Here is a 12,361-nt window from a genome sequence, read left to right on the forward strand (position 1 = left end):
CCTTAAAGGAAGAAGCAAAACCTTAAAGAAAGAGAAAAAGATACCAAAAAATGGAAAAATCTTCCATGCTCATGGATTGGAAGAATCAATGTTATCAAAATGTCCGTTCTCCCAAAAGCAATTTATAGATTCAATGTGATACCAATCAAAATACCAAAGACATTCTTCTCAGATCTGGAAAAAAATGATGCTGAAATTCATATGGAGACACAGGAGACCTCAACTAGCTAAAGCAATCTTGTACAACAAAAACAAAACCAGAGGCATCACAATACCAGATTTTAGGACATACTACAGGGCAGTTGTAATTAAAACAGCATGGTACTGGTACAGAAACAGATGGATAGACCAATGGAACAGAGTAGAAACACCAGAAATCAATCCAAACATCTACAGCCAACTTATATTTGATCAAGGATCCAAAACCAATCCCTGGAGCAAGAACAGTTTATTCAACAAATGGTGCTGGGAAAACTGGATGTCCACATGCAAAAGCATGAAGCAAGACCCCTACCTTACACTTTACACAAAAATCCACTCAACATGGATTGAAGATCTAAACCTACACCCAGACACCATCAAATTATTAGAGAACATTGGAGAAACCCTGCAAGATATAGGTACTGGCAAAGACTTCCTGGAAAAGACCCCGGAGGCACAGGCAGTCAATGCCAAAATTAACAACTGGGATTGCATCAAATTGAGAAGTTTTTGTACTGCAAAAGAAACAGTTAGGAAATTGAGGAGGCAACCAACAGAATGGGAAAAAGTATTTGCAAACTATGCAACCAATAAAGGATTAATAAACAGAATCTACAAAGAGCACCGGCCCCAAATCACTAAATTGTGGTAGTATATTTTTGAGCTGTTTTATTTTACATTTAAAAATATTTATTTATTAATTCATTTGAAAGGCAGAAAGAGAGAGAGAGAGCAAGACAGAGACAGAGAGATTTTTCATCCACTGGTTCATTCCTCAAATGGCCATAACAGACAAGGCTGGACCAGGTAAAAGTCAGGAACTAGGAACTCTATGCGTGTCTTTCACATGTGTGGCAGGGGTCAAGCATTTGGACTGCTATCTGGGCTTCCCATGTGCATCAGAAGGGAGCTGGATTGAAAGAGGAGTAGTCAGCACTCCAGCTCTGTTCTGAGATGTAGTTCCCAAGTGGCAGCTTAACCCACTGTGCTACCACACCTGCTTTCACCATTATACTTTTAACTTCTAGAGGATCACTTTTTATTTTACTATACATATAGATGAGATCATATGATACTTCTCTTTTTGTATTTGGCTTATTTCTCTTAATGACATTCAGTTCCATCCACAGTGGTGCAAGTGACAAGATTTCATCCTTTTTATGGTTGTGTGTTATTGTATATATTTGCTACATTTTCTTTATCTGTTCATCAATGGATACTTAGATTGTTTTTATTTTTTGTCTACTGTGAATAGTGCTGCAATAGACTTGGGAGTGCAGAAGTCTCTTTGATAGATGGATTTCATTTTCTTTGGATATATACCCAGAAATGGGATGGCTGGATCATCGGGTAGTTCTGTTTTTATTTATATTTTTTATTAACTTCCATACTGTTTTCTGCAATAGCTATGCTATTTTACATTTCTCCCGACAGTGTTCAAGGGCTCTATTTTCTCCTCTTTCTTCTGCATGTAGAAATCCAATTCTCAAAGCACCACTTATTTAACACACTATTCTTTTTCCAGTGAATTAGTAGCAGATATGTCAAACATTGGTTAGTTGTATATGTATAGGTTTATTTCTAGGCTCTCTATTCTGTCCCATTAATCTATTCATCAGTTTTTATGTCCATACTATGCTTTTTTGACTGATGTAGCTTTGTAATATATTTTAAAGTTCGATAGTATATATTGTCTCCTGCTTTATCCCTTTTGTTGAAGATCACCTTATATCTCTACACGTGTGACATCATTGATTCACCTTGGCTAATGATGGGTGTCTTTGGTGCTTTGGTACAACTTTTAGTAGTTTTTGGTTGTCATGGATAGGCATGTGAAAAATATCTTTGGGATTTCATAGAGGCTATTTTAAATCTGTAAATTGACATTGATAGTATGCATATTTTAATGACATTTATTCTTCTAGTCTATAAACACAAGATGTCTTTCCATTTTTTGCATCTTCAATTTCATTCTTCAGTGATTCCCGGTGTTCATTGTGCCAAGTCTGTGGTTGATGTGCTGTTCTGTATGAAGTGAGGAAGTGCCTCAAAAGGAGTAGTCAATCCTCACCAGCCTCTTCTTGGGTCTGCTGGGGGCTCCGGCTCCTTGTCCTATGTTAATGAATGCCACAATGATATAGCCAAAAACAATTCTCTCTGACCAGTGTGCAAGCCTCCTCCTGATACTGGGGCAAACCCAGAGACTGTCCAGAAGTGCTTGCCTCAGGATGGAAACTGTTATGATCTGCCCAAGGTTGGGCTTTACCGGTCCAGCACAGAGTCTCAAGACCCAGTCTGGTGGCCCCTTCTTGTTCTGCCCAGTGCTGGGGGGAGTGATAAAGGCATTTCTCTGCCCACCAAAACTAGTCGTAGGCTGGTCATACCTGGGTCTTACAATCACAGGTCCATACAAAACTCCCAGTTTGTTTGCCAAGATCAGCAGAGCCTGACAGTGACAACCTAACAAAATGAGGCTAACTTCCAGAACACAGGTATCTACCTGGTGCTGGGAAAGTCCAGAGGCTCAGTTTGTGAGCACTGGCCAGGGACTAGTGAGGCCTGTGACCTTTCTCAGGTGCCAGGTCTCCAGTATGGTAATCCCAACTCTGAGCTCCAAGGCACAGCAATAGAAAACTAAGACATCAATTTTCCAATTTCTTGTTTTGGTGTCTTGCCAATTTCAGAGCACTATGATTAAAAACACTTAATGAATTCAAAGGAAATTATTAAAGCACGTTGTTCTGCCAGATAGTAGTGTGGCTTGTAGCTGGGGAGATTTTCACAAATAACAATGCTCCAAAAATTTAACATTATCATTCTATAGAATTGTGTCCCCATGCCCACCCTGCAATGAGAGACACAGGAATCTCTAATTTCTTCTGGAGAGCACCTGTAGGCAAATCTGGGATGTTTAGTGGCTCTTGGGAGACAGGGGTTAGAAAAAAGATCCTTTAGGAAAACGCAACCGTGCTTCTGTTTAGACTTTTCACATTTTATATTTCTATTTGATGACTGGCATGAGCGTTACACTCACGGCTCATTAACAACTGCAGTGATAAAAGCACAGTGCATATCCTAGGGCCCAACTGTCTGGGGCCAAATTTAGGTCTGGCCATTCACTTGCTCTGAGCTTCAGTCTCTTCAACTGTGAAATGGAAAGAAATGATAATACTACCAACATCATAGGGTTGTTGTGCTTTCAGAAGAGATAACACAAGGTTAGACAACATCTTTGTATAGAGTACAAGGTTATGTATTTGTGTCATTTATATCTCTACACATGTGACATCATTGATTCACCGAGGGGAGAACAACGACGGTTTCTTCTGTGGTAAATGTGATTGAGTTACCCTAACTTCTCCCTTCTCCCTGCCTAGTTCCTTTCATGACAGAAACCATAAAGTTTTAGAAGATGGCAGATATGGAATAGTTTGATTCTATAATTTAGAATTAAACTAATCACTTCTCGGCCTTTTGGCTAAGATCAAGTGTAGAATTAAACTAAGTAAATATAATAAAGACTATATTTACCAAAATATGAGTGATATTTTGTGAGAGGTGCCATTGCTGTATTACACAATAACATCACCTAAAGTTGTTTTTTTCCTATTATATGTCTATCATATAGTATTAGTAAGGTTCTCAGGCAATATGTTAAATTAGTGAAGCTACAGTCTTTCTCTCTGGCCAGAAAGGAAGTTAATGACACTATATAATAGTGTGAACAGCAGGTGTGGAAAATGGCTTTTTTTTTTCTAATAGAAGAGGGATTAATGAGAAAAGCAAATTTGAACCCTCAAATATCATGCTGCTAATTAATATTTCAAATTTCACAGGTTTTAGGCAGGGATTTGTGAAGGGAAAACGTTCTTCCACTTTTAGGCTAGCTACTTTGGTAGACTACTCTACAGAATCCTTCCTGTGTTCTGACTTCTAGATGTGGCACTTTTCACTGAGAAGTTGAAGAAGTGGAATTCCCTGGTAACATGTCAACTGTGCACCTGAAGACTTTTCAAATAATGAATGGAACATGCAAAAACTGTTAAGCAAATAATGGATTTTGTGCAAGGCATATTCCCAGGTGGTATTTTGCAAATATAGCTTGTCTTGTACTGTTGTGTCAGGTGAACCTAAGAACAGAGGGCAAAATTGCTATCAAGAGTAAATGATTGGAATCCAATTTTTCTGTTAACTGAACTGAGCCCATATGCACAGTTTAATATTCCCCAGGTTTGATAGGCATATTCTATTAGCAATTTTCTACTCACCACATATTGTAATTTTGCATCTAATTATTTTCATGAAATAAATCATCAGTTGAAAGTTACTATAGTAAAAATGTGAAAATAATCCCTTTTTTTAACACACACCAGTGCTTTGAAAAACTGGCTTGCCAAATTAAAAAGTGGCAAAATTAATAAAGTGAGTAGCTGAGCATCTTATTTGCAACTGTTCTCTTTGATGTATTTTCAAACCATAATTGAGAAAAATATATTTATTGACTTTCCATTAAGTAAATGTTTATTTTGTTTTATCTAGTAAGTATGGAAATAAATTGGTCACATTTGAAACAAAGAAATCAAATTTGAGTCAATTTGTTATAGATCGCTAATATGTTACATGATTACAGTTCCTCTACAGAGTTTTTTTTTTTAATCATTACAGTGACTGGAATAAATTATAGGCACTTAATTGAAATGTTAAAATATATAGAAACCTCCCTTTATGAAGAGGGAAAGATTCAGGGGTGGTTATTTTTGATAACTATGGAAAGTTCATCTTGCTTGAAGAAAAAGCAAAGAGGTTCACTCCATGGGAAAGCTATTGACAGAGAGGAAAGCTTTTCTGTGCACAGACCTGGTATGAATACAGAGATGCTGGAAAGACTGGCTGCAGGGCTGAAGTATCTTTCTCTGGCACAATTTGAAAGCTGGAAGACTGCTCCTGCTCTCAGAGGTTGAAACACGGTCTTGGGAGAATGTGAGAGGAGCTGCTTGAGATGTCAAGCTCTTTTCATGGGTAAGATTTAAACAAACACTGTCTCTCATGGGTGAGAAATGTAGTGCTCCTTCACTTCTTTGTTAAAAAGGAAACACAAACCCACAACTGTAGTCCAAGGCTCTCTGGTTGTAAATGAACTACTTTATATGATTTTCAGGAACCACATCTCACAAATAAGCCCATTTCTCAGTGCATGGTAGGAAGGTTAATTCATGCAAAGAGGAAGGAAAGCAAGGAGACAGCTCTCTCCTTCATATTCTGTCTCCCTCTTAGCATATCTTCAGGCTTTCCTTAAGCCCTGCTAATCTCCAGTGTGGAGAGCTGGTCTGGTTTGCCTCTGGACCTTGGCCCTCATATTCACTCCATCAGTAAGTGTTATTTCTTTCTAACATCTTCTTCTTCTCTCCTGTCTCCATCAGTTTTACTACTTCTTTTTCTCATTTCTATTGAGGTATAATTTACAATTAAAATTGTGTACCTTTACAATGTGTAAGGTGATTACTTGACATAGATATAGAGCACTCACAAAATACTTCTTTTGGCTTGAACACTTCAAATCTACCTTTTTAGCAAAGCTCAAGTGCACAATATATTATTATCAACTATGGTCAAAATTCCATACATCAAATCCTCAGATTGTACTCATCTTCAGCTGAAGCTCATTCCCCTTGAACAATATCTCCCTATTTCTCCTACTTCCTGTTCTCATTTTCTCTCTCTTAGGAGCCACATAACTCAGATATTGCCTCTAGACAGGTAGGCAGTTGAGGACTGGTGCTGGATGGTTTAAAACTGGTTGCTTTTAATTTTCTGTTTTTTAAAGAATTATTTATGTACTTGAAAGAGAGAGAGGGAAAGGGAGAGGGAGGGGTGGAGGGAGGGAGGAAGGGAGGGAGGAAGGGAGAGAGAGAGAATATGAGAATGAATCTATCTTCCATCCACTTCTTCACTCCTCAATGAATATGACAGCTAGGGCCATACTGAAGCCGTGGGCCAGGAACTCCACTGGTGTCACCCAGGTAGGTGGCAGAGGCCAAAGCCCTTGAGCCATCCTCTAGCAATGCCCTCTCAGGTACATTAGCAGAGAGCTGGATTGGAAATGGAGGAGCCAGGACTGGAACCAGTACTCCTGCATAGGCTGCTGATGCCCCAAGTGGGGATTTATGGTGCTGTGCCACAATATCGGCCATCAGTGCTTTTCAACAGTTCTGACTTATTCCAGTTCTGGAGAATCCATTCATCTCTCTCTTTCTGAAAGACTGAATTTGCACATCCTTCTTTGACTAATAGGATTTAGATTTCCTGTTTTGTGTCTTCAGTTATCTTCCCAATCACAGAATCTTTGCCCTGTCCTATTTCTTATTCTTTTAGTTTCTGTGGAATCATCACTATATAACAAAACCGCACTTGCTTTTATTAAAGGGGAAATATATTCTCTTTAAAATAAAGTGACAGTACATTTACCAGTTTAAGTTCAATTTCAGTAAATTAATGGCAAGGTATTTTGTGCAGAATTAAAATTTATTCCAGAAAACAGTCTTATGTTACAGACAAGGCCATTACTGTCTGAATCACTATGTTTTTAGTCAAGTGTTTTTGTTTATGAGAGTGCTGAATGCTGAACAAATGGAGCCAAAGTCTATGTAAAGGAATCTATTTTAAAGCCTTACATGTTATTAGAATATGAGGTACCTTGTTTTCAGTTCATAGAATTCCTAGTGCCTTGCACGTGTACAAGTAACAAGGGACAGTACTGATTTTTTTTTGTGACTATGGAAACTTTACATTGTATGGTGATTAGTATCTAGATTATTTTTCTGCCAAGTAGATAAGATTGATACTAGTGAATGAATTAGGTTAAAAGTTAACACAAACTTGAACTAGACAATTTTTCATTATTTTTACTTGAGTTATTTTTCTTCTGTACTCTGATCTCTCATCTAATGCTTTTTTGTATTATCTTACCTTAAGAATGTATCTGGTGATGGCCATATTAAAATTCATTAGCTTTATAAATCACTCTCTTTTTGTATTAGCAATTCTTTCACTGTGCTGCAGGTGTCAAGAGGATTTTCTTTTAATGATTCCTTTGGACTTTAAGGATGGAATCTTCATGCCTCTGTCCACAGATTCAAAGGATCCATTTAGAAACCAGTGATGGCCAACAGAATATTTGCAATGATGGACATGTTCTTTATCTGCTGCCACCAGTCTAATAAAATTATTGAGCATTTGAAATATGGTGAGTCTGAGTAACATCACTTTCTGTTTTATTTCAGATTAATTAATTTAATTACATAGGCATATGCTAGATATCATATAGAAGAATGCATCCTAGAACTTAAGAAGCCAAATAATATCTCTGAGATTTAGTTTATCAGTTGTAAAATGACATGTCTTTCTAACAGAGATGCTTTATAAAATAAAATTTTAAAGATTTATTTTATTTATTTGAAGGGAGAGAGGGAGAGACACAGACAGAAAGAGATCTTGCATCTGCTGATTAACTTGCCAAATAAGAAAAACCTGGAGCCTGGAACTCCATCTAGGTTTCTCACACTGGGGCAGGGGCCCAAGTACTTGGATCATCTTCTGATGTTTTCTTCGGTACAGAAGCAGGGAGCTGGATTGGGAGTGGTACAGCAGAGACTCAAAGTGGTACTCCATAGGCCGGCGCCGTGGCTCACTAGGCTAATCCTCCGCCTTGCGGCGCCGGCACACCGGGTTCTAGTCCCGGTCGGGGCACGGATTCTGTTCCGGTTGCCCCTCTTCCAGGCCAGCTCTCCGCTGTGGCCTGGGAGTGCAGTGGAGGATGGCCCAAGTGCTTGGGCCCTGCAACCCATGGGAGACCAGGAGAAGCACCTGGCTCCTGCCATCGGATCAGCTAGGCGCGCTGGCCGCAGCGCGCCTACCGCGGCAGCCACTGGATGGTGAACCAACGGCAAAGGAAGACCTTTCTCTCTGTCTCTCTCTCACTGTCCACTCTGCCTGTCAAAAATAAAAATAAATAAATAAATAAAGAATAAAAAAAAGTGGTACTCCAATACTTTTGCTTTGATATGACTATGTTTGGTACTACAATGCACAGAAGTTATATTTGATGTGACCAGAGAAAGAAAAATATATGTAATAGGAAAAAAAGAGAATAAAGTCAGAAGAGAATTAAGGAAAGCTCTGAAGAACATCTGATTGATTTCATAGAATCAGAGTCATGTCCCTTATCAAACCATTCCTTAAAGAATATTTTGCTTCTGAAATGTTTTTTCAACATAGGAGTCCAATAAACTTACTCTGTTTTCTGTAATTTACAGCAAACATTTTACATTAAAAAAATGTGATCTTATTTTGTATAAAATAATATACGATTATTCTAAAATAATCAAATGATAGAGTAGGCTCTGGGGTTCCTTTCTTTTCTTTTTTTTTTTTTTTAATTTGACAGGTAGAGTTATAGACAGTGAGAGAGAGGGATAATTAATTGGTTCACTCCCCAAATGGCCGTTAACAGCCGGCACTGCACTGATCCGAAGCCAAGAGCCAGGTGCTTCTTCCTGGTCTCCCATGCGGGTGCAGGGTCCAAGCACTTGGGCCATCCCCCACTGCCCTCCTGGGCCATAGCAGAGAGCTGGACTGGAAGAGGAGCAACCAGGACTAGAACCGGTGGCCAAAATGGATGCTGGTGCCGCAGGAGGAGGATTAACCAAGTGAGCCACGGCGCTGGTTCTTTTCCTGGTAGTAATTAGTGCTGTTGTCAACTATTCCCAGTAACCTTCTGGGGAAATGGTAAGGTTATAGATTTTGCTTCGTTGAGTGCATATGATGCCATCAGGGTGATTCTGACATTGTGAGTGGAAGTGATAACCTTCAGGACGCTATCTCTTTTCCTCTCAGTGTACCATCAAATGATGTCGTCTAGGTCAGTCTGTTTCTCAACGACTAATGTGAGAAAAGACATCTACCACATGAATAGATATGCGTGCTTGCTATTGTAAACCATGATATGATGTGGACTGTTACCAATATAGTAGTATAGTCTATTCCAACTAATATACTTCTGTTGTGGTGTGGCTCAGACCTAAGTAAAGTATTTGAAGAGAAATCAGAAGAGACAGAAAAGGAGTACCTTAAGTAGTGTTATGAATTGGAAAGGATTTGGGTTCCTAAAGTTTTACATTGTGGTTAATGCTTAATGTATTAATGCTAATGATTGATGGAATAGGGTGAAGATTGGATACTAACATGGCATCTGAAAGCAAGCATTTTTTAAAATTTTTATTTAATGAATATAAATTTCCAAAGTACAGCTTATGGATTACAATGGCTCCCCCCACACACAACTTCCCTCCCACTTGCAGCCCTCCCTTTCCCGCTCCCTCTCCCCTTCCATTCACATCAAGATTCATTTTCAATTATCTTTATATACAGAAGATCAGTTTAGTATATATTAAGTAAATATTTCAACAGTTTGCCCCCACATAGAAACACAAAGTGAAAAATACTGTTGGAGTACTAGTTATAGCATTAGATCACAATATACAGCACATTAAGGACAGAGATCCTACATGAGGAGTAAGTGCACAGTGACTCCTGTTGTTGACTTAACAATTTGACACTCTTGTTTATGGCATCAGTAATCTCCCTAGGCTCCAGTCATAAGTTGCCAAGGCTATGGAAGCCTTTTGATTTCACCGACTCTTACATTTAGACAAGGTCATAGTCAAAGTGGAAGTTCTCTCCTCGAAGGCAGGCATTTTGGAAGCGTTAGCTTTGGTTTGGTTGATAAAGGAGGAGCCTGTGTCCTAATCATAATGTGGTGCATGGAGAGACCACAGAATGTGCTCCTGAGTTTCTCAGCTTCCCTCCTCAGCATGTGTCCCCTCCTCTGCACCTGCTCAGATGTTACCAGTCTCTCCTGGACACAGACCATTGGGGCTGCTCAATGTTGAATTGTGAAACTCCAAACTGTCAGCCAAAGTAAGTCTTCTCCTTTCCCATACGCTCTTCTTGGGTAATTTAGATAGAGTAATGAAAGAGGCAGAGAGAAAGTGAATTTAGGAGAAATATTGTTAACAGATTATTTGCTTTGGATATTATGGATACTTTGTGATAATCAAGAAAGTAGTTTTATTCTTGAAGTGGTGATGAATGCCAAATGGCAAGAGTTTGATGAGTGATTGGTTGAGTAAATGAACACAACACAAATGTGTTTTCTCATAGGTTAGCACTTTAACTTGATAGTTTGGTGGATTAATTCTATGAGAAATTTGGAACTGTTCCTTACTACAGGGAGGAGTCAAGGTTATTAATAAGCAGCTTATCAGCATTAGAATGTATTTTTTCAGTTTCCTCCACAAAAAAGTAAAATTTCTCTCTATTCACCCGAGAAACTCTCCTGCTGCAATAGGGAACAGGAGAAAATGAAGATGACAAAATAGCAGATAAAATAGGGTTCCAGAGGAAATAGACATGGTCAAAGGGCTGAGTTTGGAGTGGCACATTCCTTCTTAAAGAAAAAGAAAAAGGATGGGAAAAAAATCATGGCCACCTAAAAGTCATGAAGTAAAATGAAGGTATAAATATATAAAAGACTTACTTAGAAAAACAATTTAAGCACTCTCCAAAAGCAAAATGGACGGAGACCTACGAATTAAAATTGGTGGTGGGCACTCAGATCTAATGTGAATGAAATTAAGGCTCACCTAGAGGAAATGTAAAGTACATTTGATTAGAATTAAAAGCTTCTCCCTGCTTAAGGTACATAAATATGTAGAGAAAAAAATTAGCAAATTTTCATGATTTTCTATAGCAGCACCTGCAGAGAAGCAGTAGGGAATAAAACTGCAATTTGTCAGGGGGTTGAAATTGGCAGGACGGATGTGTTGGAAATGGTCACAAGGACAGATAATTCTAGGATTCAGATAAGAGCACTGTTGAAAGGAGTTACTGTGTCCTTCCAAGCTGGGCAGAAAGCCAATATTGCAGCAATAGTAAATGGGAAAATAGGGGTGTTTGAAATAATGAATGTTGAGATGAGTTCCAGATAGCTGTGGGGGGAAAAGATGTAAAAGGAATTGAAAGTTATTTTGTGGGCCGGTGCCGTGGCTCAACAGGTTAATCCTCCGCCTTGTGGTGCCAGCACACCGGGTTCTAGTCCCGGTCGCCCCTCTTCCAGGCCAGCTCTCTGCTATGGCCAGGAGGGCAGTGGAGGATGGCCCAAGTGCTTGGGCCCTGCACCCCATGGGAGACCAGGAGAAGCACCTGGCTCCTGGCTTCGGATAAGTGTGATGCGCCGGCTGCAGCGTGCCGGCCGCGGTGGCCATTGGAGGGTGAACCAACGGCAAAGGGAGACCTTTCTCTCTGTCTCTCTCTCTCACTGTCCACTCTGCCTGTCAAAAATAAAAATTAAAAAAAAAATAAAAAAAAATTTTATTTTGTGGATGATGCTCAACGCTTGACGGTGGTGAGAGGGTATGCAAAGAAATAAAGATAAATCGCACAGACTACACACTGGTGACTTTCATGACAATAATTATTTTAAAAGTTAAGTGGGAAACACCGATCATGAAGATCGTGATACTCCCAAGAGAGAAGAGGAGGTATTATCAAATGAAAACAGGTGGAGCTAGGCCTGAGACTGAGGGATAGGTCTCTTAGTTAAAGAGGTGGTAGAAGGTGAAGCAGGAGTGGGTAGTTCCTAACCCAGTGAGTTCATTGTTTCATGAATGACTAAGAATGAAGGTTCAGAAAACTGTTGGAATCTTTACTTAATATATGCTAAATTGATCTTCTGTATATAAAGATAATTGAAAATGAATCTTGATGTGGTTGGAAAGGGAGAGGGAGTGGGAGAGGGGAGGGTTGCGGGTGGGAGGGAAGTTATAGGGGGGAAAAAAACCACTGTAATCCATAAGCTGTACTTTGGAAATTTATATTCATTAAATAAAAGTTAAGAAAAAAGAATGAAGGCACAGATACAGAAGTGTAAGTGAATATTGAGGCAAAGTTCCATGAAAATAAATAAATCTGATAGACCAGGTGGGTATCTCAGGAAAGATTGGAGTTTTAATGGATTTGGGCATGAGGCCTCTCCCTGCTCACTGTCTGGGATTTTTCACTGCATAGGGGACCTCCTGGGTGTGGAATTTGTAAAATTCACCCC

The 12,361-nt window shown here is 39.2% G+C and overlaps 1 pseudogene; it reads left to right on the forward strand.

Annotated features, from left to right (window-relative positions):
* Positions 1 to 3,659: 3,659 nt before the first annotated feature.
* On the forward strand, positions 3,660 to 3,808 carry LOC133774766 (U2 spliceosomal RNA; annotated as a pseudogene).
* The last annotated feature ends 8,553 nt before the right edge of the window (positions 3,809 to 12,361 follow it).

The sequence above is a fragment of the Lepus europaeus genome, chromosome 15 (assembly GCF_033115175.1).
Source record: "Lepus europaeus isolate LE1 chromosome 15, mLepTim1.pri, whole genome shotgun sequence".
NCBI lineage: Eukaryota > Metazoa > Chordata > Mammalia > Lagomorpha > Leporidae > Lepus > Lepus europaeus.